At 33.5% G+C, this 7500-nt stretch overlaps 3 non-coding genes across 3 annotated transcripts in view; 2 read left to right on the forward strand and 1 right to left on the reverse strand.

Moving 5' to 3' along the window:
- The first annotated feature begins 3834 nt into the window (after positions 1-3834).
- On the forward strand, positions 3835-3905 carry TRNAC-GCA. Its single transcript has one exon. It is a non-coding gene; the product is annotated as a tRNA-Cys (tRNA).
- A 2351-nt stretch (positions 3906-6256) lies between these two features.
- TRNAD-GUC lies at positions 6257-6330 on the reverse strand. Its single transcript has one exon. It is a non-coding gene; the product is annotated as a tRNA-Asp (tRNA).
- Positions 6331-7464: 1134 nt separating this feature from the next.
- TRNAT-GGU overlaps positions 7465-7500 on the forward strand; it is a 72-nt gene continuing 36 nt past the window's right edge. Inside the window, exon 1 of the tRNA in view lies at positions 7465-7500. This exon is cut by the window's right edge and continues 36 nt beyond it. This is a non-coding gene — a tRNA (tRNA-Thr).

Raw genomic sequence — 7500 nt, forward strand, 5'->3', positions numbered from 1 at the left:
TTCAGAAAATAAACGAGTTTTCTCTTCGAAGCCTTTGTTTTTTCATATCTCTCATCAAAAGGGGCTATTCGATAATGTCTTATCTAGCAAACTCCCCCCGCTAAACACCCCCAAGCGAAGCATTCAAATACTGTCCTACATTCATGCGTGAGGGTACTCCTAATGGGTTGAAGACCATATCCCTCCCCGGGTCTCCCGTCTTTGCAAATAAGGCATATCCTGTCTTAGAGCAAAATTTTTGGAAATGATACCTTTAATTTCCATGTCTTCCGGCTACTTAATCACCTACTTTGAAATCCGTTTTCCTGGGAAATAGATACACCGAAATAATGATTTCCGGGTATAACTTAACCCCCCCCTTCAAACCCATCCACATCAATAACTCGACCTCTACCACCTATGGGCAATTTTAAACAAGTTTCTTTGAAGTCGATACCTGAATGCCAAGTATGGCCCGTAATAATCTATCTTTTCCGGAGCATACGAGGATTCTTTCGCCATCTGAGGCGTTAATTTACCTACTAAAATATCACCCGTTTTCAACCCACGATCCTAGCATCACAATTCCATTTTTGTCTAAATTTCGGAGTAAACGGCCCTCTAGATGCGGTATTTCCTTAGTGATCCTTTCAGGACCTTGGGTTGTCACATGCGTCTGAATTTCATATTTCCGTATGTGGAAAGAAGTATAAATATCACCATATACTAGACACTCACTAATGAGTACCGCATCTTCAAAATTGTATCCTTCCCATGGCATATAAGCCACTAATATATTTTTCCCCAAGGCGAGTTCCCCCACCAACTGTAGCAGCACCATCTGCTAAAATCTGTCCCTTTTTAATACATTTACCCCGGCGAACCTGAGGTTTTTGATGCATACAAGTATTTTTGTTTGAGCGTTGATACATAATTAATGGAATACTTAAAGTATTCTCATTTCCCGATAAAATTATCTTCTCAGTGTCAGTATAAAGGATTTTTCCCTCGTGTTCGGCTATAGCGGGAACCCCCGAATCTAAAGCCACTTGGCGTTCCAATCCAGTTCCAACAATGCACTTTTCGGACCGAGAAAGTGGAACTGCTTGACGTTGCATATTAGAACTCATTAAAGCTCGATTCGCATCATTATGTTCGATAAAAGGAATTAGGGAAGCTCCAATGGAAAAATATTGGAAAGGAAAAATGCTTCGAAGATGAACCTCTTCCCATGCGATAGTCAAAAATTCTTGGCGGTATCGAGCTGGTACAGCCTGTTCTTCTTGAATGCCCCGATTAAGAGCCAAAGAATTTCCTGCCGCTATCATATAATATTCATCTTGACTTGGTGATAAAAAAAGCATCCGTATCCGCGCCTTTTTTGATTTCTCAACGAGTTCATAAAACGGACTTTCTAACGACCCCCAATCACCAATCCTGGCATGAATTGATAAAGATCCAATAAGTCCCACATTGATTCCTTCAGACGTGTCAATGGGGCAAATACGCCCGTAGTGACTAGGATGGATATCTCGTATTCGAAAATTAGCAGTTCGCCCTGTTAATCCGCCAGGGCCCAAATAACTCAACTTTCTCCCATGAACGATTTGTGTCAATGGATTAGTGCGATCCAAAACTTGAGATAATGGATGTAATCCGAAAAAGGATTCATAAGTAGTTGTTAACGGAGTTGAAGTTACCAAATTCTGAGGAGTAGGTATCAATTTATGCCTAATTGCTCCGCCTATAGTTCCCTTAACTACATTTTCTAAACGAGCCAGAGCCAACCCGAGCTGGTCTTGTAAAAGATCCGCTACAGAGCGAATACGTTTATTTTTCAAATGATTCATATCATCAAGTGTACCCATTCCAAATTTCATCCCAATCAAATGATCGGCAGCTGCTAATATATCTCGTGGTAACAAAAATATATTGTTCTGAGGTATATTAAGATTAAGTCTCCAGTTAATATTTCGGCGACCAATCCTCCCCAATTCACACCTTTGGTGAAAGAATTTTTTTTGTAATTCCTTACATAAGGATTCAGAAAATATTGGATCCCCACCTACACAAGAAAATTGTTGATAAAACTCCAAAATAGCATTTTCTTTTGACCCAATTTTTTTTTCTCCTTATCGGTTAAGAAAGATAAGAAAATTTCAGGGTAGCAAACATTCTCTAGAATTTCTCTTAGATTCGAACCCATAGCTGATGATAGAACTAGAATAGATATTTTCTGTTTCCTACTCACACGAGCCCATATTCTTGCTTTTTTATCAATCTCTAATTCTAGCCTGCCCCCCCAATCTGATATTATGGTGCCGGTATAGACCGAAATCCCGTTATGATCCAATTCTGACTGGTAATAGATACCAGGACTTTGTAATATTTGATTGATCACAACTCGGTATATTCCGTTTACTATAGAAGTTCCAAGGGAATTCATTAAAGGAATGTTTCCAATAAAAATTCTTTGTTCTTGCATATTCCTATTGGTTTTCCAAATTAATCCCGCGGATACATATAATTCAGAAGAATATGTAAGTAATTCATAGACAGCATCTCGTTCTTTTATCAGAGGTTCTACCAATTGATATGTTTCCACAAATAATTGAAATTCAATTTCGTGATCTATATCTTCAATTTTTGGAAATTGCGAAAGTTCTTCTATTAAACCCTGATCAATAAACCGATAAAACCCTTCAAATTGTATCTGATTAAATCCGGGTATTGTAGATGTTCCCTCTTTTCCATCCCCGAGCATCTTTTTTGAATTTATCATTTATCCGTTTATTTTAAAAATCCCATATCTCATTCTTCACCGAATCATATAGATAGAATTCGATCTAGCAATAATGGAATTTCTATTCTGTTTACTGAATCACATGAAATTTTATCCAACTCCAAGATATATGGAATGTATGAAATCCGTATGAACGGAGACTAGATTCAATTGGAATTTTTTTTATAAGAAAGAGATCCGAATGGAACAGAATTTAGAAATACCGCTGGAACTTATGGAGTTTTGTAACGACTAGAAAAAAAGTAATTTCATTTTCACCTATGATATTACATATTCCAATTCGATCGCATACCATAAAAAACGGTATTCATGATAGGATCTGTTCGAGCAGATAAACATATAAGAAATAGAAAACTTTTTTTTAAACACTTTACTTTTTCATGTATTTGTATTTCATTGTTCAAAAAAATAGTTGCAGAAAAAAGATGGATTTTTACCTATTTTGAATAGAATATTTAGAATATCATTGAATTGAAGTAGGTAAGAAAACGTATGTTTTTTTATTTATTAATTTTAATTATTATTAAAATAAAAAAGAATGCACAGGTATATATATATGTCTCTTTTTCTTCTTTTATTGTGGTACAGTTCTATTTGGAACAGCACATGCTGTGCTCTACCAAAAATTAAAAATTTTTTTCAATGTATTCAATGAAAAATTTCAATACAAAAATTTATTGAGAATTACTCCTCAAAAGCATCCCTAGAGAGATAAAATACCCCATTATAGAGCTATACAAGGTAACGTATGTTCTGATTCTGGGGTTTACATATACTCATTATTAGTGTTATAATTCAAATGGAAGAAGATTTCTTTTTAATTGAAAAAACTCAAAATAGATTAGTTATAAATCTATTTCTAATGATTTTCTTATCTTATATTATTAGAAATAAAAAATGTAAATTTGAATTCAAAAAAGGTCATGAATTTACAGTCAATAGTTAATGGTTCTGATTTGTACTAGATTCTATATTTTGTGACTGAAAATCTATATTTTTTTCGGAGTTGAAAAAAAAACAAGAGAAAATTTGAATCTAGTACAAATCATTTTGGCGGCATGGCCGAGTGGTAAGGCGGGGGACTGCAAATCCTTTTTCCCCAGTTCAAATCCGGGTGCCGCCTCAACAGGAGACTTGAAATCTCCTGTTATAAAACTATAACAAACGTAGGAAAAGACTCTTGATACTTTCTTTTCGTGATTCTAAGCCCCTGGCTCTCGAGGTTCTATTCTCTAACCTAAAGTTTTACCTATCAGATTAGAGGAAAACTAAAACGAGTGGAGGGAAATCCATTAGATTGGATAGGCAGAGAGGGAATTAAATTAATAGTTTTGGAAAGGATCTAAGATACTTTGGATATAGACTCATGAAAGTGTCGGAATGCTCAGACATTCAATCAATATTAGATTAGATGAAGAATTGCCTTTCGTTTTACTTCAAATAAAAATAAAAAACGATAAAAGAAAGAAAAAAGATTATTCTTTCTACATATGAGTCAGATTTTTTGGATACTTCGAAAAGTATCTGTTTACTTGTGTTTACATCTTGTCGATTCTACTAGAAATTCTATAATTAAGAATAACTCAGTATAAGATAAGTGGATTTTTTGGAGTAGTTCATCAATGGTGACCAAATATCTCTCCCTTTTTTTGACTCTGCACCAGTGATTTCACTATTATTAGTGAACAATAATGGAAAAGTTTCTTCATATTCATAGGGGACAGAATTCACATGGATATAGTAAGTCTCGCATGGGCTGGTTTAATGGTAGTTTTTACATTTTCCCTCTCTCTCGTAGTGTGGGGAAGAAGTGGACTCTAGAAGTACTCCTAATTGCGATAATAATCAAACTCTATCAACCTGTATCAATTGTTTTAGTTTTCTAGACCGGCCGGCAATTTTTTTTAAGATCTTTTTTTAGAAATTGGATTTATGTTTTGTTTTATTGACTCATTTTATTTTTTGATATCAGAGTTTATACCGTTAACCATTCATGGGATAACCCCCTTTCGAAATCTCAAGAGGTTTCCATCGAATTCGGATTATCCGTATTAAATGGATCAAACAAACAAATGAAATTGAGAAAGTATGTACATAGATTTCATATTCTATATTAATTTATATTTACATTTATAAAGAAAAAGAGAGATATGGGTGGATTCCTTTATATTAAGATATTTCACTTGTATCTTTATACATTACAATAACCATAATGGCTAGTATGGTAGAAAGAGATCTCTTTCTACCATACTAGCGGGCCCCTTAGGATACTACTGAATCTAATGCATTCCTTTCATTTAAGACGAGAAATTGACATCCTTTTTTGTCATTGATAGTCAAATTGTATTCAAATTAATTATTTTGACTAACCGTTTTTACGTAAATTATAAGCAAAAAAGCAGTAGGAACGAGAATGAAGAGTGCAGTAGCAATAAATGCAAGAATATTGACTTCCATAATTAAATCGTTTATTATTTATTTTTTTTTCTTTGGAATATCTCGGGATTTAATCCCATAGAGATGAGAAATCTTTCGCTTGTAAACTCACTCAGATGAATTAGATTTCGATGATATCGAATGAAAGAAATATCATGAATAACAATATCGGAGCTATAAAATCGATTCATCGTCAAGAATTTAATAGTATAACATAGGAAGATCTTTTATCCACACCGAATACATAATGAGATTCCTGATCCAATAAAAAACTATTTATTTATGATTCTTTTTCACCGCTTTCTTTTCTACAACCTAGTACTTTCCTTGTACAATCATCTGATGAAATATCATAAAAAACCTTTTATACTTCGATTGTTTATAAAAAGAGTTTCTAAAGAACCTTAAATAAACAATAGAAATCAAATAGAGAAAACAAGTACGAAATTTCAATTTGAAATTTTCAAAATTTTGTTTTTGTAAGGGTCTATGATCTTTTTGTAAAACAAAGGAAATGTGATAAAGACGAGTCCCGAAAAAAAAAAACGAAAATATTCCAAAAAATTAACTATATTAAATTTTCTTACGAGTTTTTCTTCGACATCGACTCTAATCTTTAAAAAGAGCATATTCATTAGGGAAGACTAATTTGATCTTTTTTTTTGAAACATCCTCTTTACTTGGTTGGATTCGAACTATTTTCACTTCCTTGACTTCATAGAAACAAAAGTATATATAGGTACTCTTGGCAAACGTATTATACGCTATCCTATTTTATTTTCCTACACGAGTTAATGGGAGATTAATTGACAAAAAGAGGAAACCCCATACAGTATCTCGTTCTTGAAGTGGTGAATGCTCTCAATAATTATAATTATACTAATTTACATATGTCTTTAAATTGGTGCAAAAGAAATACCCCTTTCTTTTGCTTGATGAAAAAAGAAAAATAAAACAAAAAGATAACCGAAACCATTTTGATCCCCTTGCCCAGAAACAAAAAGGGGAGTTTATGTCTTTTTTTTTAATTGAATCCGCCGGGACTGACGGGGCTCGAACCCGCAGCTTCCGCCTTGACAGGGCGGTGCTCTGACCAATTGAACTACAATCCCATGGAAATAAAGCGGGTAGCTTACATATTCCTTCTTATGATTTCATCATAATCATTTCAATTTTAGATTCAAATTAGTGTTTTGTAACAAAGAAAATCACAAGTAATATATTGATATCTATATGGATATCACTAAAGTGATATCAAGGCCGATTACTAGTAATCCTTGCATTATTCTAAAATCGATTGATAATCTATTTTTTATTGTAATTTTTTATGGAAACAAAAAGTAACGAGCCACAAGAAATAAAGAAAAAAGTAAAGTCGAAATATACCCAGATATTTGACTTTTTTCTTACCCTTCTCTGTCAATTATGCAAAACAAAAAAGGTTATGTAGACAGCGAATTATTGGGCCGAGCTGGATTTGAACCAGCGTAGACATATTGCCAACGAATTTACAGTCCGTCCCCATTAACCGCTCGGGCATCGACCCAGGAAGAATCTATTCGAACTTTATGGATAATCCATGATCAACTTCCTTTCGTAGTACCCTACCCCCAGGGGAAGTCGAATCCCCGCTGCCTCCTTGAAAGAGAGATGTCCTGAACCACTAGACGATGGGGGCATACTTGCTCAACCGCCATCATACTATGATCATAGTATGATCAGTTTTTTAAAATTGTCAATATAATCAAATGGTATGACTAGCTTATAAGATTTTTTATTTTTTTCTATAGCATTCTATATCATTTTTTTATTTTACATTTATATTCATATTCTAATCACAATTCTATAAAAAAAATCGATATATTTTCTTTTTATATTTGAAGTGGAAATATGAAAAAAAAAAAAAATCGAAAAAAAGTCTAGTATAAAATCTTTTAAAGAAGTGATTGGTCTGACAGAAAAAAAATAAAAAAGAGGGTTAAGTTTCGTTTTTTTTACTTTACTTAATAGATTGCCTCATCTCATTGTTAAGAAATAGTAGTGTCCCTATCTAACACTAACCCAAGAAAGTCAGACAGAATCCATCTTTCTTCCCTAATTAGACGATGGATTGATAAGTTAAGTTATCGATTCTCGCTTCTAGTTGCGAAATGAGCTACTAACCACTATGCGTCTATTGTATATATATTTAATATATATATATATTTGATTTACCTATCGACTCAGTCAGGAATTAAATCAAGACGGCCCTTTTAACTCAGTGGTAGAGTAACGCCATGGTA

Source organism: Brassica napus, unplaced genomic scaffold (assembly GCF_020379485.1).
Source record: "Brassica napus cultivar Da-Ae unplaced genomic scaffold, Da-Ae ScsIHWf_591;HRSCAF=883, whole genome shotgun sequence".
Taxonomy (NCBI): Eukaryota; Viridiplantae; Streptophyta; class Magnoliopsida; order Brassicales; family Brassicaceae; genus Brassica; species Brassica napus.